Source organism: Triticum aestivum, chromosome 1B (assembly GCF_018294505.1).
Source record: "Triticum aestivum cultivar Chinese Spring chromosome 1B, IWGSC CS RefSeq v2.1, whole genome shotgun sequence".
Classification (NCBI taxonomy): domain Eukaryota; kingdom Viridiplantae; phylum Streptophyta; class Magnoliopsida; order Poales; family Poaceae; genus Triticum; species Triticum aestivum.
The window spans coordinates 17423161-17445140 of record NC_057795.1 but is presented as its reverse complement, the minus strand read 5'-3'; positions in this window follow the sequence as shown (position 1 = coordinate 17445140).

Genomic DNA, 21980 nt, shown 5'->3' with positions numbered 1-21980 from the left:
AATGATTCTCGCATTCTCCAAGAATTATCAGGCATGTGCCAAAACCAATTTGACTTAATGGTATATCCCGAAACAACTTTTTGGTATCATCGAAACTTATCCGATGACCTCTCTCTGCTGTACGATTCCACTGCCGAAACTTTTCCGGTGTCCGAAACTTTTTCGGTGATTTTCTCTCAGACTCCTTGTCTAATATTCAACAGATAGATGACCCTTAAGCATGTGACCCTATAGGTTTAGTGAAGTATAGACATGACCGGAACCCTTTCCAATCAATGATCAACATCGGAGCCGTGGACACCCATATTGACCCCTATACCCACACGAAGGAATAGTCGAGTGAACCTCCAGTTGTCGTGTGCTATTCCTGTTGCTTTGCGATATGTTACAAATACCCGAGGTGAGACATGTTGCATCCCCGTGGACGAACTATTTGTCCACCATGCAAGTTACCTCATTACCGGTTTTGTTTTGTTTTCTCGTTTCCGTGTTCCGGCATCCCAGTGATCAAATCACACTGTGTGTGGCCAGACGATGATGGATACCGTAACACCGAGAGGGCCCAGAGATATCCCTCCATCGTCGGAGGAGCAAATCCCAATCCTGAGCTATTAAGTTACTTGACATACTTTTCCATGAACCCATAAGCTGCCGTAATGGCCACCCATTTACGGATGACGTTTAACAAACCCCAAAGTTCATGAAGCAAGCATGAAGAAACTTGATACTCTCATGGTCTAAGGAATCATGCAAACGTTAACCATCTCTGTGTTATTTACCATTAACTTCTGACGAATGTATCTCATAGCATAACATCAATTCGGGTCGATTCAACACAAATGTTCTCTTAACATTGTGCCCTCAAAGTTGCTGGCATAGACATGCCCATGATCAGGAAAACGGAACCATCAAGCAACACTTGAGCTAGTCTTAGAGGCCAAACTAGGAATACTTCTTACCGTTTATTATTCCACACATGCATATGAGTCTTCCTCCGAGCCTCGTGGATATTGTAGACTCGAGAATCATTGCAGTTATAGCATGGAACATAAACATAATTATGAAGTTGGAGATAAATAATATCATTTATTATTGCCTCTAGGGCATATCTCCTACAGTTTGTGGTTAATAATTCATTGGACCCAACGTAGACATAATGTGACTATTGTTGTTTGATACAAAAAACATCCATTTTGTTTCTTTTGCAGCCAGACTGTATACTTCTTGTTGTTCCTCCAACAACGAGTGTCTTGCAATTTTTGTTGCAATCAATATATCACAAGAAGTTGACTCTGAAGGTATGTCATGCTATGTTATGTTCCGTATCACTAATGTCTGCTCAAGATTATCTATCCCTGACTATTTATTTTCTTGACCTTATTTATTGGACGCAGTGAAGACATAATGTAATTATTGCTAATGCCTAAACGTGTTAATATATTTTTCAATATCAACTTTATTATATTGACAATCACTATTGGTTTGGTATGTTAAATTTTTTTGTATGATGTTACTACACGTTAGCATTTTTCTATATTTGCTCCTGGCTATTTAATTAAGCTCTGGTACTTTCCTTTTTGGCGATTCAGGTGGAAGAACTTTTGGGTTTATTTTCAAATAAAAATAGTAAGAAAACTTATGAGGAAGAGCAACCTAAAAAGCATATAGAACATCCTTTTGAAATATCATGCTCCAATCTGGTCAATTTGTTTGGTGCATAGAATTATCACCTATTTTATATTGAACTTTTTTATTTAGTCTTAAATTATCTTGTGGTTAAATTAGTTTTCTTATTGATAAATCATTTTGATACAAAATATAGAACATGCCAATTTTTATTTAAATACATATTTTTTCCTATCCAATAATATCTTTACAAAACCCTTTTCCTCATGTCAGATTTTTTGCGCTTCTTTAGCATATGCATCCTTGATGTCTTGACTAACTCTTTATATGTGTCGTTGGGATGACGAATGTATCGGGTATCATTTCGATATTAATATATTACTATTATCAATATTTGGAAACTGATAAAAAATAGTGTATGGATCTAGGATATACCTTGAAAAATTTTCTAGATTGTACAAGACTATCTAGTTTAGGTGCAACTAAATGGATAATTTTATAGTGTACAATGTGCCAACTAGTAGTTTGTCCTTAAATTATATCTTCTCATCTCCCTTGTTTGTGGTACTTCTTACTACGTTTTCGTGACTTTATATTCTCTTTTTTTATTGTCACACTAGATAATTGCCCATGTGTTGCAATGAGGGCATAAATCTTCTAATAGGTTAGTCAGTTATTCACCTGGCATGTTATTATTAATGTGATTGGCTGCAAAAAAAAACAAGATTTTATGGGGCTGTAGAGCCGGTTATCAAAACGGGTGGAAAACACCAGAGGTGGGAGCAAAAAAACTCTAAACTAGTAGACGTAGGGGAAACATACATAAAACGGGGTGAACGAAGGATGATCGGGTTACAAAAATTTATGTTACGAGCGATATTCTAAGAACTGGCAAACACATTACTTGTAGTAATTTTTTGTTTACATATATTGTGTTGAAGTCGACGTTTTGCATCTGTATTGTTATTTTTCTTCAAGCTTCTTTGTAGCTTGTTTTGTGCCAAATATATCTGATTTCTGTTCCATGCCCGTGGTGGAAAATTAATATCTCAAATACATGTTGCTGCAATGGCTTTATGTTGCCCCTTGTATGACCATGCAGAAATGATACTGGTTTACAATTGGATTAATTATTTCTTCTACATCACATGTTTTTGTATTTTTGCACACATTGGTTCCATATTTGTTCTTTGATTGACAACAAGCAAACGGAGAGTTGTAGGTGGCGGTATATGCATAGATGGAGTAGGGTGACACAACTTTCACCCTCTTTTTTTATTATCCCAACTTTCATCGGTATGTTTCCTTAAGTGACACAACTTTTCCTCCCTTGTCTCAAGGACCTATGAGACAGGCGGCGATCGGTCTACCTCTACTCGCCGGCGAGGTCGCGGGCCCCCTCCACCTCTATTATGTCAATCTGGTGACCCTAGGCGGGATCAGATCCAGTGGTGTAGGGTTACAATTAAATTTACATTTTGTCTCCGGTCGGCGTGGCGAGGCGATAGAGTCGATGTTGGTACAAAATAACATCTCCTTACCTTGCCCATGCTCGGATGGTGCCTTTTCTTATCGTCAGGAGGCGTGCAGAGCACGGTGTCCCCCCCCCCCCCCCCCCCCCCCCCCCAAAAATAATTTGCTTCTATGGGCAGTGCTACTTGTGATAGGCATTGGGATTTTGCAGAAGAGAAAGGCTGATGTAGTATAGTAGCATAAAATAAGCATGCTCATCTAATGATTTTCCCTCAACTAAGCTAGTTGGAGTTTCAACACGAGCACAAATGGATCAAAGATGACCCAAGTAGAAAGCTTTAAGTGACTCCATAAATTTATTTTTATTTTATTTTATTTTCTTGAGTCAACATGAAGGCGATAAAAACAAAGGTATTAACATAAATATTTTTGGTATTTTTTATTTTTTTAGAGAAGTTGAGGTAGATGAAAAAGAGAGGAAAAAATAAAAAGGAAAATTGCAAATAAAAGTAAAACAAGCAAATGCTTTATGTGCGTGCAGTAACCTGTGTTAGTTTAATGAAGTCTCCCCAGCAACGATGCCAGATTTTTTTTGCTACTTGTGATAGGCGTTGGGCTTATCGAACCAAGATTTATCGAACCAATAGGAGATTCACGAACAAATATCAACAGTACCTACACACACGCACGCGCGCACGCACACACACACACACAACAAATACTTGCACCTCTACTCGTTAATTACGTGGATTAATTCTGGTAATGGTACATAGATAAATTGGAAAAGAAAATAAAAAATAATAAATTGCATCAAGGTATTTAGGATTTTAGTGCTATGAAGCGAATGGACCCAAGGGCGATGGCGCCACGGAAACGCCGCCGACCAACAACATATATGCGGCGAAGACACCAGCTCCGAAGATCGGGACGACTCTCCCGGCTGATATTCTGCTCGAGATCATGGCGCGGACTCACTACACCACCCTCATCAGATGCACCACCGTCCGCATGCAAGCACCTCCGCCGTTCATCCGCCGGGTCACCCAGCAGGCGATGGCGCCACGGAAACGCCGCCGACCAACAACATATATGCGGCGAAGACACCAGCTCCGAAGATCGGGATGACTCCCCGGCTGATGTTCTGCTCGAGATCATGGCGCGGACTCACTACACCACCCTCATCAGATGCACCACCGTATGCATGCAAGCACCTCCGCCGTTCATCCGCCGGGTCACCCAGCAGGCGATGGCGCCACGGAAACGCCGCCGACCAACAACATATATGCGGCGAAGACACCAGCTCCGAAGATCGGGACGACTCTCCCGGCTGATGTTCTGCTCGAGATCATGGCGCTCACTACACCACCCTCATCAGATGCACCACCGTCCGCATGCAAGCACCTCCGCCGTTCATCCGCCGGGTCACCCAGCAGGCGATGGCGCCACGGAAACGCCGCCGACCAACAACATATATGCGGCGAAGACACCAGCTCCGAAGATCGGGACGACTCTCCCGGCTGATGTTCTGCTCGAGATCATGGCGCGGACTCACTACACCACCCTCATCAGATGCACCACCGTCCGCATGCAAGCACCTCCGCCGTTCATCCGCCGGGTCACCCAACAGGCGCCCCCCTCCATCCTTGCCTACCTCTCCACCTATAACAACGACCGGCACCTCACTCTGGTCCACCCAATCACGACTGCCGCAGTGTCCTTCTGCCACGACCATCTGTCACCCTTCATATAACGCCGTGGCGCCAATCTCGTAGACCGGTACTATCCGGTGACGTTCTGCGGTGGCCTGGTCATCCATCGCCGCGAGTCCGAGGGCTCTTCTGGCCTGTGCGTGTACGACCCCATGATAGGCCATTTCCTACATGTCTATTCATTTTGTTGCAAGTACCTGTCATGATTTATCCCAGAAAAAAAGCACGTCTTGCTTCTAGTACTGTTAAAAGGCTATGATGACAAGCGTTCATGCACAAGTCCGTTCAAATCTTTATCAATTACCCTTTTTTATATTTATAACAGATAACCATCACTTTATCTAGTGATGTGTAGCCGCGTCTATCACACTGATTAAAGCCAAATTCAGGTTGATATTTTGCCAAATTGCCACACATTCTGTGATGATTACTTGGTGTGTACACCATGTAGTGTACTCCTCAGCTTAGTTAATTACCTAGTATATATAAATCCAACACAATAAGCTGACGATATACATCAACATCCTCTTACACGGCTACAACATTTAATCAATTCTTCAAGTGAGTTTGTATCTCGTCGGTCTTCATTTCCGAATTTTTCCAGGATTTATATTGTACTCCCTCCGTTCCTTTATCTAAGGTGCATTTTTTCCAGCTCGATGACCAAGGCAGCAATTTTTGGAGCATCTGGGACAATACTACCCCTGGTATTAGTTTAGCATTGGAAATCAATTAGGTGAACTAGTCGTCAACCCGTGCATCAGCATGGGCTAGTGATTTCCTCATTTTTATATATTGAAATGGAATGAGGAAAAATATTTACATATTTACCCGTACACTAGCTGACGGCAAAGATCCAGCTGACGGCAAAGATCATGTTTGCTGTCAGCCAACCCTTTGCCGTCCGCTAGCAGACGGCAAATAATGAGGGTGACCCACTAACGAGTAACACCTAACGGACACTTCCTTTGTCGTCCGCTAGCTGACGACAAAGAAAGTGGCCAAACTAACGTCCGTTAGCTAGGATTTTTGCCGTCTGCTAGCAGACGGCAAAGAACCGTGCCCTAACTAAAATCCATCGACGCCCGCCCACGCCCAACATCTCTATCTGTTCCCCTCTCTCTCCGCCCGCGCCCGAGCCGCAGCCGCCCCGCGCCACCCCGCCCCCATGACGCCGCCGCCGCCCCGCGCCACCCCAGCAGCCCCGGTGACCCCCTTCCCCGCCCCGCGCCATCTCGCGTCGCGCCACCCCGGCCCGCCCCGTGCCCGAACCGCCGCCGCCCCACGCCACCCACGTCGCCACGGCACCCCGTCCTCCACCCCGGCGCCCCTCTGCTCTACCAGCACGGCTGCCCCGCCGCTCCGGCACCCCCTCCTCTACCTGGCGGCCCCGGCGCCCCTCTACTCCACCACCGCGGCGCCCCGCCGCTCCGGCGCCCCCTCCTCCACCCGGCTGCCCCGGCGCCCCTCTCCTCCACCACCCCGGCCGCCCCACCCCTCCGGCGCCCACTCCTCCACCCGGTGAGACCTCTTATATATATTTTTTCTATTTTTGTTTCTGTATTTTAAGTTTAGTTTAGGTTTAGTTTAGGTTTGGTTTAGTTTAGGTTTACTTTAGTTTAGGTTTAGAGCAGAGAGCCTTATACTGTTATGATTGAATATGAATAGATCGGATGTTATCCTGCAAAAAGAAAGTAGCAAATTCTCAAGGGCAAACGAAGATCCCATAGGCAACATTTGAGTTTTTTTTGGTTTGAGAGATTAAGACCTGTCTAGCAAATTCTCAAACCAATAATTCAAAAAATATGTCATTTCTATCCTTACCATTTGCTCTGTTCAAATTGATTGATTATTGATGATTGGGAACTGGTGGCCAGTGTAAAATTTGTCAGGGGTACAAACAAATGTTTGTCTGAAATTTGACATTGTTATGTGATTAAATTCATTATATTGATTGATTGATTCAGTCACTGAGATTGGCTGATCAAGCAAGCAGTGTTCCCCTCTTCTTAGGTTGTCAACAACTGATTAAATTGAATTGTTGAATAGTACTACAATGTGTGAGAGTGTGATGATCATGATGAGCTAGATTGCAATTCATCAGTGGTGATGAGCTGAGGGTGAGTGTGTAGTGCAATGCAAACGAGTGTAAAGTGGCAAGCAAGCAAGCAAACAGGGCAGGGAGCTGGAAAAGGTGTGGGGTACTACTCCTCTCCTCTCCAGTAGGCATTGTGCTCACGTAAAGGGAGCTGTGATCTTCCTCTTCCTCTTCATATTCTTATCTGTCTCTGTCTCACCATGCAACATCAGCATCGGCATCAGCACCATGGAAATAATCTAGGAGTATCTATCTATCTTTGTGTTGTGCAAGGGGAATCAGAGAATATGTTTATATGCCTTTGCCGTCCGCCATGGCGGACGGCAAAGAAGCTGATTCCAGTAGTGGTATCAACAATCTCTGTAAAAATGCCATGATAAGACGGAAAATGATGTTATTAATGATTCGTCCAAGAGAATGATTACTATAATATAACCATAGGCGTGCACACTGTCATACAATCATTGTAATTGTGTAGTATGAATTAACTTATATTATACTATTTGTATATAATGAAAGTTTCAAAGTTTGGGTCATACACATCAACCTAATTAAATTAATAAGGATGCAATCACGAAAGAAATGACAACATCCAAGAGAAGTTATCACTTAATTTTGAATAACAACTCAAATCCTGGCGCATAGAATATGTTTGAAGACTCGGATTTCATAGCTCGACAGTAAGTTTGAGTTAAACTACAAAAGTTAAATCCAATTGTACCACATAGAATTAAATATTATGGCTATTTAATTTGGAGGAAATATAAATGTGTGTAGAATTATTGTATTTTAGAAACAAACAAATTTTAGAGGTTTGATCTAAGGAATTATTGATGCGCATCCACCTGATATTTGTGAAAGTTAGTTCCATAAATTTGGGGAATGGTGTCAATGAAACAATACATACATAAAACTGAAAAAATAAAATATGAGAAAACATGTATGAGATTAATATCAAAATCATATTTTTGAAAGAATACAACAAAAAGGTTATAGGAATATTTACAATCGGTGAATTTGCTACATGAAGTAGACTACTGATTCAATAAGAAAAATCATGCAAGGTCCATGTTATGTTAGTTATCATTATTGTGTCATGTCACTCTCTATATTGTACTTAAGCTAAAACTTATTGAAATTGTCTCACCCTCTAGATCTTTTGTTAAAAGAAACCGATTCAATATTTTACCAAATTAACAGTTCTTTGTGCATAAGGGTAAGAAATTATAATGTTTTATTTCTTCCAAAAAACAAACCAATAGGCTGAGATTTACCTTTTGCGAACAAAAAATTGTTAGCCCTTATGATGCAAAAGCATCACCGAACTAAAGATTTTAGTCCTGCTCGAGCTCAGCCTAACAGATGTAGTGGGGATGACCTTGAGTAGGCAATAATCAATGCCTTTTGCGAACAACAATATTTATTTATTTATTTTGTGGGATAATACATGGTATTTAAGGTAACCTTATTATGAACCTGATGAATCATATACTTAACTATTTTTCTCGAAAGGCAATATATTAGGTGTTGCCTGCTTCTCCCCATGGTACTACTTTTTAGGCTCGGTTACAGCGCTTAGGCTTAGGCTCCATTATAGTGTATACATATTTTGTAAAGCAGTAGATAAAAGGAAGTAGATGTAGCATGGTATGTTTCTGCAAACATACCAGTGAATATCTCGAGTAGCAATACTTCTTAACCAAATCACCAAATAGCCACATATTTATTTTGACCATTGTTACTCTCACACTATTTCCTACAATCTTCAAAAGATTTGACATTTTTGTTTGCCTGAGGTCAAAGATGAATCAGTGAACATGTACTAATTTTCTCTCGAAAGAAAATCACTAATACAATTTGACATACAAAGCATTGAAAGGAGGCATACATTCACACCAATGCAACGTGAATGTTAGCTGCAGCTTGGGCGAGATAGTCAAAACCTGTAGTGCAACCATGTGAAGCATCGACAGAACAGCCTCCGTAGGAACAGATCCAAAGATCAATCTAGCATCCTTGTGCATGAGCGCCGTCTTTGTTGTTCATGCCGATGGCTCGATCCAGCACGCTGCCACCATCTCGAGTATTGACGTGCTACAACTAAACTTGTACAAATGCGATTAGTCGACCTGAGCCATGATGTCAAACTGTACATGTTTCAGGAATATCAAAATTACAACTACATACTGTTCTGTACTGGTTTTGTTGTACAGTTCTATACCGTAGATTTGCAGTAAAACAACTTGATAGAAAAACTCAAGTTAGTCCATCCAAATTTATTTCAGCACGCTCTGCATTCACAAAATATCTAGCTTTATGAAGTACCTTCTCGGTTCCCTCAAAATATCTTGCCAATCAAAGCTCATCACCGAGAAGGCTTTCTTGTCCTTTTTCTATTTTGAGGGAACCGGCGGAAGACCCGGGAGAAGAAGCATGCGCGTCTGGGCTGCCGAGGCACATCTTTTCATCCAACGGTTATAAGTGGATCGATGGAAGGAGGCTACTCATACTTTTGGCACAGCGTGCACTGTGAATTACTTCTAAATCTAGATGCAAAAGTTCCAGCAGTTAGTCATATTTATACATTTGTCTTGCTTAGGACGGCTTCTTTTTTCACGTCCATGGAATGAAATTTCAACTATGAAGTACAACAAATGCTAAAAAGAAAGATTTTAAAAAATTGCTAGTATCTAAGAACAAACAAATGATATTGAACCAATTAAACTAATGTCGAGATAGACCTTACAATATCGATTAGTACTACTAATTGACTGTACCAAAATTAATCATAATATCCTTTTTGAAACATAATTTCTTTGAGTAATAATCCCCAATGCTAAAATGTATACAGTATTAGAGTATGCAATTCAATGTCAAGAATTGACCGTAAAAAAGTGTCAAGAATTTTTCTGTCATTTCGTTGGCATATTTTATATAGAGGATCTCAGTGATGGAGCGGCATGAACTGAACACCAAGAAATATTAGAACACGGTGAGAATACCTAAATTAGACATTAAGGGAAAAAGTTCCGTGCTTTCACCCATGGCCACAACTTCCATGATGCTACTACTTTGCGCAATAGAAACAATGACATGTCATCATTAACACTGAAAATAAGAGAATGGACGCACCTGCATCATTTAGTAGAATAAAAAAATCTTAGTGCAGAAGAGGAAAGAAGAGAAACATAAAAATATTATGTAAGGAAAAAACATGATGCACACTTTTCACCTTGATATTTTGGATCTGCTTTAGAAGTATTATCCAAACAAATTCGATCGTCCTGCTGTAAAAACTAAAGCCACACCGATGATATTACAAATTAAACAGCTTGCTGAGAACCAAAAATCAGAGCGGAAGTGTCAAGTTACAAATGCAATAGAAATTTTATTTAAAAAAATAGGCACCATAAAGTCCACATCAGTCTGGATTTACCTCGTGTTAACTGTCCGATCCTATGCAGAAGTGACTAGATCAGCAAAAACATGATGGCAATGGTCGTACTAAACCGTTGTTCGCAACCAACGACAGAAAAAAAAAGGTGCAGCATGGAAGATAGACTTGCAAAGCACAGACCCTGCATTACAGAATCGATGCAACATTGTCCATCATATAGTTGTTGTTTTGGGCGTTCTGGTGTTGCAGGCTAGAAACACCAGGGAGACATGTTTGAGCCCCAGCTAAGCCGAGAGCAGGCCCTCACGGAGAGAAGACCAGCAGACAGCAGTCCACGACGTTGTGGCCAGGGCAGTGCATCGAGCATTACAACGTGGCAGAGAGAAGATACGGGGGAGGATGCGCTGCTCCGCAACAGGAGGAACCCAAGCCTAGACCTTGATCCAAATTTGATGGGAACCGTGAGGACGCCGCCGGCGTGCTGTTGAGATTGAAACAGGGGACAGGGTAGGGAAGAGATTGATTTCTTTTGTGTGTGGGGAGATTGAAATAGGGGAGGGGCAGGGAGAGACAGAGATTGATTTTTTTTCAGTTCGCATCATGTGGAGACTGAAACAGGGAAGTCTCGGGGGAGATAAGAGATTCTTTTTTCTTTCTTTCTTGGGTGATGTGGAGATTGAAGCAGGGAAGAGTCGGGGAGATAAGAGATTTTTTTTTCTTTCTTGGGTGATGTGGAGATTGAAGCAGGGAAGAGTCAGGGAGAGATAGAGATTGAGTTTTTTTTTGTCTTGGGAGGAGATTGATATCTGATAGTCCCAAACTCTAGGGGAACATCAATCTTAGCTTTCCATCTTTTAATCCAACGGTAATTAAGTGGTTAGACGTGAGATTTAACATGGAAACTCGGATGGTGCCTCCAATTAGTAAATATAAGATATAAGATATAAGATATAAGATATAAGATATAAGATATAAGAAGGAGTTCCGTGGCGGGAAGCAGCGTGAAACATTCAGAACCCTTCAGGAGGGAGTGAAACATATGTAGGGAGTACACCACTATGAAGGCAAAAAGCAAAATCCAAGCTAGAGTTGAGCATGGTTAAATTCATATGGCTCTAGTCATCAACGACCAAGTAGCCTTCGCTTAGAAATCGTTTTCATAAAAGACAAGCCTCCCTCTCTTATTTCCCTTAATAGAAATCATGGTTTAAGTACAAACACCAATGAAACAAAGAAAACTAAGACCTATACGATATAAACTGGTTCAACAGTAAGAATGGAGGCAATTGAACTGACCTTTTAATTAGTAGGGTCTAGAATCCATGAACGACAATATCCCTTGTGCCGTACCGACGCAAAACAGAGCAAACTTAATGACTGTCATCGCAGACTGATCATCCTCAACCCAAAACATCAGCGTCTCGTCCAGATGGACAACCAGCATGCGACGTAGTAGCGGGACAACCCCACTCCTGTCGTTGGTGGTCACCGCGCCACCACAAGCTACTTCGCTGTCATGGAGAACAATCCTGATGTCGTCGAATCCAGTGGTACTAGCCGTGATCTTCCCACGGAAATCACCTCCATCGATGACCATGAACTCGACGGTGGCCTCCACCATGGGCTGAACAACCGTGTATTCATATTTTTCGAAATAGGCTTTCGCCCCACATTATATATAAAGCAACCACAGAACAGAGTCCACCGCAGAATGATACAAGATGATGGGGTAGCCCTCAAACATTGCCGATCCTAGACTACTCATATCATGCAGGACACGACCAGGCCACCGAAAGAGCATAGAATGATCTGAGTACAACGTCACACAAAGCCCTAAAGCACCTAAGCTCCATGACAACGCCCTCGGGAGGGATAATGGCGCCAAGTGCCGTAGCTGCCGAGTCCAGCTGGACAAGGGTTTTCAACTGAAACCTTGACATGAAGAAGAAAACCTGGACGACGTCTTCAGGAAGTGAGCGGCGCCCACGGGTGTCGCCCTCATCGGCAAACAATTGCGGATCTTTCGCTCGGCAGTTCTACCATGCCACCATGAGGCCTCCAGGACACGTGTGACTTGAGCAGATCTCCAGTTCCGGATCGGGGCAATGCCACTGCCAAGACAGGGAACACGCCCGGGCCACCCACCGCCACTCCTCTTGCCGCTCACACGACCAAGAAGGGAAACCACCACCGCCTGCCATGGTGCCCGCCGGAGAGCCAATCATGCGGACCGCCATCCAGGGCCGCCACTCCGGCATCCATGTCCAAGACCGCGTCCACCGTCCACATCATGGAGTACCCACCACAGCAGGAGGAATAAAAGGTGACTCCTTTCACTCCTAGCCCGGCATCAACCCTATAATCTGGGTCGGCACCTCCATAGTAGGAGGCGCCCATGCCTGTGTCCCCAGCCAATCCCGGTGGGTCAGGGGGACACGATCCCGTAGCTACCGACGGCCGTCGCAGAACACACTCGCACGACGCCATGTCCTTGGCCATCAGCACCGATCTGCCCGATAGAGGAACTGGGTCCCGAACACCGCAATCGACCACCGTACCTGCAAGGAGAGGGACCTTGCCACGAGTACCACCCGGACCGAGCCCACCATCGCCTACCCGGAGCCGGAGCTCTAACCCGCTCCGGGCCCCAAACTGATCTGCCTAAGCACGTGCCCCAAGTCCTGGACATCTCCGCCGCGCGAGCCGTCCGCGCCGCCGTCCCGGACCTAAGAGAGGGGAGGAGCTACTGCCACCCGCGCCTCGCTGCCGAACACCAACCGCCGCTGCCAAAGACGCTGTAGCCGCCTCGCCCACGAGGGCCTCCACCACGCAACGGCCTGACCAGATCTCGGCAAGGCAAGGATGCCCCACAAAGACCGAGCCCAGAGCCCATCGGATCCGCACCATAGGGAGCTAGAGGAGGCTGCCGAGTGCCTCACCGCCGGCCGGCCAAGAGATGCTGAGGCCGCGCCCACAAGGCTAGATCCGCGTCGGATCCACGCCTGCGCTAGCCCCGACCTGCTGCCACGCCATGGCTTTCCACCTTGCAGCCACCACGGCTTGGACGCCCGCCCGCACCGCACGGCCAAGAGCCCCGCCGCCGCCACTCCCCCGCACCAGCGCCACGCCCATGCCGCGCCGCCGCATCTCGCGCTGCCGCCACATGCCGAGAGGGGAAGAGAACCCCGCCGCCACCGATGCCCACGTGCTTCGCCTGGCGGCGCCCTCCGACGGCGGCAAGGGGAAAAGGAAGGTTGAAGGAGGCGGGCGTGGGGTGGAGGCTAGGGTTCGCCCGACGCCGCTCGCCAGAGCGACGCGGGCGTCCGTTCCCAAATTCTCAGTTTTAACAAGCGTGTATTCAACCTCCACAGTGCTGAGCCAGCTATGGAGAGTCGTGCTTGTAAACCTCTTCTGTGTTTTTAGCTCTGATAAGCACACGTTTGTTGATGCTGTGAAGCCCTTTTCTGAGTCGTCTATCCATATGATGTTCATCATCACCATCCTTGATGTTGAGATTCACTTCAAGGTAGATAAAATCGACTAGCACGAGTCCTCAGCCAGGGCTGGTGAGGGTCAGTGACATGTCCTCTGAGTCGATGTGTTGGGGATCATCTCTGCCACGGCGGAAGAGGGGGATGCACTTGTAGTCGATATTGTCTCCTGGCGGTGATTGTTCCGTAGACATCCATTGGTAAGCCTGCGTCTAATGAGATGACCTTCACAGAGAGGATGTTAGCCGAGTCTTGCAGCCTAATGTCGTCTTCGCATTGGCTGTCCGTGCATCGCATTGCACAAATAGGCGCTGTGAAAAAAAAATGAAACCAACACCTATCAAAATTAAAGTTGAAAACTAAGTATTGAGATGCGACAGGATGACGGGAAAAAGGTAAAAAAGAAATGATGTGCACCTTCGAATAGATCATCTATGCAAGTTAGTGAAGATTCACTTGAATTATTCAGCCATATAAAGTTAATGAGCTTTATAGTTGAAGCACACATGGGCACCGGTTACGTTTAAATTGTGGCGTGCTTAACGGTGTTGAGGAACATAAATCAACAAGATCCACAAATCAATCGATAATGGAGTCCATGACCTCCTCGTGTGCTTTCTCCTCTTCATCCCGCCTCCTACTCTCCCACTCTGCCTCCTCCTCCTCCACCTTCTCAGCCGCCATCTCCGCCCAATCTGCCTCGTCAAGGAAGAGGAGCGCAATGCACGCGACCTCCTCTATTGAATCCCCAATTCGCTTTGGCCGATGAAGCAAACCCTACAGCGCCCGTGCTGACACCTTCGTGTGTTAATTCTTTTTTTTGAGCGGTAAGAAAACGCTTTATTGTGTTCTTCGCAAAAAAAAAAAAACACATTCGTGTGTTAATTAATTTTTATATAAGCATCGCTGCTTTGGTCAGGGACTTAGGGCCAAGGCCCAACTGACTATGCAGCCAAGACCGAAGCTTGAAAATCAAACCGGCCGGAAGGAAAGAAAGAAAGTGTGCGCGCGTGACAGACACCGGCCAGCCGGTAGGGGCTAAGTTATTTTACCGGAGGCGGGATGTACCGGTTAGAGATACACCGTTCGGCTGTCCTTCTAGATTGGTGCGGGTGGACCCATATTATTTTCCTTTTCTCATCTTTTCTAAGATACAAGCTACTATACGAAAGGGAATACAAGCTGCTGGACCCCCACGAGGCCATGAGAATAAATATCCACGCAGCCGTGAGCCATCTCTCTTACGCACCTAGCTGCTTCCCCATCTCTCTCCTCAGTTCCACGCCGGCGGCCGCCCTCTCCCTGCTACGCCGTCGGCCGCCCTCTTGCTGCTACGCAGGTGGCTGCCCTCTTCCCCTCTCGGTGGAAACGGACCCCCCCCCCCCCCCCCCCCGGTCGGATCTGACAAACCGTCAGGACGCGTTGCCGTGCGTGTTGCCGCCAGTAGCGGATCCCCGTGCCCCGGCGCCCAGGGCCGGCCGCCTCGCCTGCCCTCACCGTCGAGATCTGAATGGAAATCATGGGATCCACCTCCTAGTGGACAAGATCCAGTTGCCGCCGATGCGGACGAGGAAGCAGGCCAGGATCCACCCCCAGCTAAGCACAACTCCCCTAACATCTCTCTCTCTATATATATATACTAGCTTTGCCCGCGCGGCGCCACGCCGCACCCGGTCGATACGTATGGGTATCTATCTTATTTTTATTTCGTGTGATGAATTTTGGCCTAAAATAAGAGTTCTATGAGTATAATTTTGTAGTCACAAAAAGACAAGTTGTGCACAGGAGTAACTCGAAAAGGATACATCACCATGTGTGACACATCTTGCAAGATGGAAAATACACATTGCCATGCCGTCCATGTGCCACAATCAAATGTGCTACATCATAGTAATGCTGGATTATCATTCAGTTTTATTTGATTAGTTTGAATTTATGACAAAAACTATATATGTTCAAGACAGCGCAGCGGCACGCCGCGCTTTGCTAATAAGTTTTGGTTTCTTTTTCTTTTTTCTCGAATACACATAGCATGCGTATCTTGTATTAAAGAAGAAAGGGGTACAGGGACCCTCCACCGGGGTTGTTACGACACACCAACACCACCGAGGGCGCTACAAAGCACCCTCGCCACCGTACCCTAGACTAGCTCTACGTCTCGTCCATTGCCCACATGTGAATCCGCTCGAAGAAGGGCTCCATGTCCGTCCTTATGAGGCCCGCCGTCCTCCAGGTTCTACCTTCAGTAAGGTACCTACGAACTAGTCTAGCAAGCGAAGGGGAATCTCTGTCGAAAACGATCCCGTTGCGATGTTTCCATAGCTCCCAAAGAGCAAGGATGATGATAGTTCTCACATCCTTATCCGGTGTTCCTTCAATAGCCTTGTTGAGCAGCCAGTCTGACAGTGTGTCATCAGGTGCAGGGGTCCATCCTGGCTTGCCCAACGCCGTGCAAATCTGGAACCAGAACCCTCTGGAGAAAGCACATTGTTGCATGATATGGTTCATCGTTTCCTCCTCCTGGTCGCAAAGTGGGCAAGTGTCCTGGTGCGGCAGGCCCCTCCTGGCCAAACGATCGGAGGTCCAGCATCGGTTACGAACAGCAAGCCATAGGAAGAAACGACATTGCAGGGGGGCACGGTTCTTCCATGTCACCGTGGCCGTCGGGACTACCTCTCGACCCATGAACTTGGCCGCATACGCTGAGCGGGCAGAATACCTCCCATTGCGCTCCCACGCCCAGGTGATCGCATCCGGCACTCCCTCCCGGAGTTGCACCGCGTCAACACGAGTCCACAGTTCCATGAATTCCCTAATCGCCGGCCCGTGCATGTCAGGGCCAACCTCGTGTGCCCAGGATCCGCTTGTTATCGCCTCATTGACATGAAGCTGCTTCCGACTGCGCTTAGGGATGCGGGAGTGGATGTTTGGGGCAATTTCCTCGATCCTAAGGCCATCCAGCCACCTGTCCTCCCAAAACAAAGCATCCCTGCCATCACCGATCATCGTGTGCATTGCCGCATTGCATAACTGTGTAGCTTCTTTAGGTATTGGCATCGTGAACTCGCTCCATGGCCTTGAGCTGTCGGTCCGAGCTAGCCACGGCCACCTGGCCTGCATCGCCGTGTTCATCCACTGTATATCCGGCACGCCCAGGCCACCAGCCCACCTAGGGGTACAAACCGCCGGCCATGCCACTGCACAGTTGCCCCCATTCGCTTTGGTTTTGCCACACCAGAGGAAACCTCGTAGGATTTTGTTGATAGCCTTTATCGTCTTGGCCGGAATCTCGAATGCCAACATCGCATGGATTGGCATCGCCGACAGGACAGACTTGACGAGCAGCAGCCGGCCGCTCTTCGGCAGAGCTGATGCACGCCATGTGGGTAGGCTTGCCGCGATGTGATCGACAAGTCCTTGGAGCTGCGCCGCAGACTGCCGGCGGATGGTTAACGGGAGGCCTAGGTACCTCATCGGGAACCTCCCAATGGAGCAGTGAAGGATGTTCGTGACCATATCCATCTGGGCCTGCGAGCATCTGATCGGGAGCGCCGCGCTTTTCGTCAGATTGACGCGGAGCCCTGAGGCAGCAGTAAAAATGTCTAGGATCAAAGAGCATGCCCGCAGTTCCATCCAATGGGGCTTGAGGAAGCGGATGACATCGTCCGCAAACATGGAGATTCTAGTCCGCAGGCCTGATGGAGCTGAAGGCGTGAGCAGTTGCATCTCTGAAGCACGCTGAAAGAGGCGGTGCAGCGGCTCCATGACCAGTAGGAAGAGCATGGGTGAAATCGGGTTGCCTTGCCGTAGACCACATTTGTTGTAGATGGGCATACCCGACACCCCATTTAGCATGATCCGCGTGGATGAAGTAGCAAGCAATCCGCAAATCCATCCTATCCACCTTCGGCCAAAGCCCATAGTATGCATAACCTCCAACAAGAACGACCACTTAACAGAATCAAATGCTTTTGAGATGTCCAACTTGAGGAGCACCGCGGGATCTCGCAGAGCGTGGAGGCGTCGGGCAGTTCCTTGCACTAGCATGAAGTTATCATGCAAATACCTTCCCTTGACAAAGGCACTTTGGTGTTTTGCCAACCAAGAACGGGAGGTCATCCACCAACTTGGTTGCCAGTATTTTGTCGAAAATCTTAATGACTCCGTGAACCATGCTGACCGGTCTAAAATCACGCAGCTCATCCGCGCCATCAAACTTTGGCAGCAAAGAAACTAGGGCTTTGTTGATGGCAGGCATGCCCCGAGTGTCACCACGATAAAACACATCCAAAGCCCTCATTAAGTCCAACTTTATGATGCTCCAGCAGCTAGCGAAGAACCTGTTGGTGAAGCCATCCGGACCCGGCGACTTGTCCGGTGGCAAGGACTTAACCACCTTTTCCACCTCCTCTTCCGTGAATGGCAGCTCCAGGTGAGATAAATCCCGCGTCGGCAGCCCCAGGTCCTGAAGCCGCAGGGTTGCGCCTCGAGCCTCCACATGACCCAACAAGTTCTCATAGTAGGCATCCACTTCAACAGCCATTTGATCATGGCCCGTGATCAGTTGCCCGTCCTTTCTTAGGGCGGTAATCATATTCTTCCGTTGTCTTTGCCTCGCGTGCCTGTAGAAGAATTCAGTGCTAGCATCGCCCTCTCGTAGGTGCAGAATCCTGGAGCGCTGTCGGGCAATGCCCCTCTCCAGCGAGCAGAGGCCGAGAAGCTTCCTCTTGAGAGTTTTTCTTAGCTGGAACTCCGCCGTCGAGAGCACCCTGTGGTCTGATGCGTTGTCAAGTCTGTAAATGAGCTCCATTGCCATAGCGATCTGAAGCTTAATGTTCCCAATCCAACGGTCGCTCCATCCTTGCAGCTTCCTAGCCGTGGCTCTAAGCTTTTTGTCGAGAACAACAAACGGATTGCCAGCAGAGGGCACCGAGTGCCAAGCCGTGGCCACCGTGTCCATGAACCCATTCGCACGCGGCCAAAAGGCTTCAAACTTGAAACGACGACCCACATAGAGATCAGCATGAAGGTCCAAGAGCATAGGGAAGTGGTCGGAGACCGAAGTACCAAGCGCTTTGAGGAAGCAATTTGGGTGCAAATCATCCCACTCATTATTGTTGAACACATGGTCAATTTTCTCCTTTGTGGCGTTCTCACGCTCATTGGACCAAGTGTACCTCCTGCCACTGAGGTATAGTTCCTTGAGCTCCAGCTGGTTCAAGGTGGTCCTAAAACGGCCTAGCATCCGCCTGTTGATCATGTCATTACTCTTGTCGCTTGCATTCGCTAGGAGGTTAAAATCCCCCACTACAGCCCAAGGGCCAGCATGCAAATCTCTAATCTCCACGAGCTCCTCAAGAAACTCCATCTTCTCCCGGTCGAGTTGGGGGCCGTACACACAAGTAAGCCACCACTCGGACAAGTCACTCGGTTTGACTAGAGCCGTCAAAGTGTTCTGCGTTGTATGCGGGTTGTGAAGCGAGACCATGAGCGCATCCCATGCAATCACAACGCCTCCACGTGTGCCATTAGCAAGTAGATAGTAGAAGTTCTCGAGTTTATTTCCAAGGCAATGCCGGATAATGTCGATGGTTACAAGTTCAAGTTTTGTCTCCTGGAGACATACAATAACCGGTTGGCCTCCAGAACCACCTGACGAACAGCATTTCGTCGTGCCGGGGAGTTAAGTCCGCGCACGTTCCACACCAAGACCTTGAGGGGTTGTGCCGCCATAGGACATGCCTACAGAAGACCACCTCGCCGAACCGAGGCCTACGTGGCCGCTGCCAGCATGGCTGGCATCTCCTGCATAGGGAGCACGGAAGGCTCCCAACCGAAGAGGGCGAGAATAGCCGCGATATGCGTATCCGAGAGTGGGTTGGAGAAGAGCTCGACATATGCTTGGAGTGCGGCATCTCCGATGGTTTCCCCCTCATGTGCGAGGCAGAGCTTGCGAATGATTGCCTGCTGCTGCCTGCTGGCCGCGGAGCCACGCCCCCCGCGTTTGGCAATGCGAGCACTCCGGCGTGGCGTGGAGATGGCGAGTTGCTGCCGCTTGCGGGGACGGCCTCTCGCAGTTATGATTGCGGGTTCGGGTGGCCTGGAAATTAGCGGGGTGATCGCCCTTGCCACCTGAACGCAAAACTCCTTGAGCCTATGATCATCCGCACGCCCCATGTCCTCCTCGGCGGCCTGCGTGCCTCTGCTGCGCGTGGGCGTACACGCTTCATCTTGCGAGAGGGAAACCACGAAAGTTTCATGGCCTGGGCCCTCCATCTGGTTCGACATGCCCAAAGATGTACGCAGGTTTTGATCCGACACGTCTTGCATGGCTGAGCCTATGAGCACGGAGAATTGCATGCGATCCCCATGCCGCCAATCCGAGTTCTCCACGTGTCCCACCAGGACGGGCTGCATGGGAGACGTCCCATCCTCCTCCTCCTGACAATCATTGGAAACTCGATCCCCGGGGGCGGCAAGATCAGAGTCCTTGTCGCTAGCACGTACAGCCGAGAGCTGCTCAGAATCCGGCCCCACGTGGACTCCAACCGAGCCAACAAGAACTTGCCCAACTGTCGGAGGCACAGCATTGGATGGCGCACCTGCCAATCGCGAGGACATCCCAGTCTTGCCAGTGCGCCAGCGATCCAGGGCGACCGACCCAGGCGACCCCACAGGATCACAAACCGCCAATGCCATCTCGGCCATTGGTTTCATTTTCTGTACACATCGGATAGATTTTTGCATGTTGGTTTTTTAATTAGTCCCTTTTTATTTTATTTCTTATTAAGATATTATTCCGTTCTTCGCTAATAAGTTATGGTGCTACTTGTCCCTGATTTCTTCGGTGCTTATTCATCTTCTCAACTCGCAGGTGTAGAGTCACAAAAAAATGTAAGTGATGCCGCTGCCGATGTAGACCGTAAACCTTGCTGAGTATATATTTGTTATATGTTCAGTGTGTATTCATATTTTAAGAAAATTGTAGGCATAGCAGCTACACGTTTGTCCATATATATAGTGGAGATTATGTGTGTTTAGTGACAACCTTACCAAATAGGTTCATCGACCCCCACTTGAACTGTCTGATTTAGTAAGAACAAAAGAAGATCTAATATTTATCATTATATACCCAAATCATGAGGTGGTTGGTGTAATGAGGGAGGTAGTTTTTTTTTTTGTTTGTTTGGAAAATTAATGAGGGAGATAGTTGATCAAAGCGATGCATGATATATTCCATGTGAACATGCAAAGAAAGTTGTTGCAGAAAAGATGATCTGGTTGCTGGGAAAGCTAGTTAATATTTAAGTCCAGGGTGCAAATTTGGCGGAAATGCGCCCCTATGACATTGAATATACTGGGATGTATAGTGTTGTATCACATGACGATGCAATAGAGGCAAATATGTAAATACATATGATGCTTGAAATGATTTTGAAGTGATATATGTTGATCTGTATGAATGAAGGTAGTTTACTGTCAGTTGTTTATTTTGTGAATTATTTAATTGTATGCAATGTGTAGAGTGCTTTATGTTAGTATTAACACAAAGTGCGTGATAGAATGATTTTGTGAGAGTATCATGATAAAATGATTCGTGGTTAGAACTTTATTGCATGAGATATTCAATACATTCCACGAAAGGCAATTTACATCCTGATGTTGTGTACTAATCTTGGTCATGCGGCGTTCTCTGGTAGTTCATATCATTTTTATTCCCGATTGGTGGACCAATATGGTTGGATCTATACATGGTCCCTATCTTAACCCATATTTATGACAGAAATTCTAGAGCAAAGTAGTGCTCAAAAACAAAAATAAGAAAAGGTTAACAAAATTGTCGTCAATCTACCGAGAGATGCGGCTACGCCAGCCAAGTCGCTCAACGGAGCGGATGCCCCAGGGGTTAGGATCCTCTGTAGTGTGGACCCGGCCCAGCTGTCATCTGCCTTACAGCAAGGTGCAATACTATAGAGGATCTCAACCCAAGCCCAAGGCACCGCCTTGGGTTTACATGCTTCTTGTTGTCGGTGATGTGACGCCCTTGATGATCGGGTGCTCCACCACTGACTCCAAGTCGACGGCCATGTCCAGTGAAGCGCGCAACAGATTGCTGCTGGCCAGCCACGCCACCAAGGCATGCAGGTGAAATCACTCTTCGATCGGTCGAACGACTCACTGTGCAT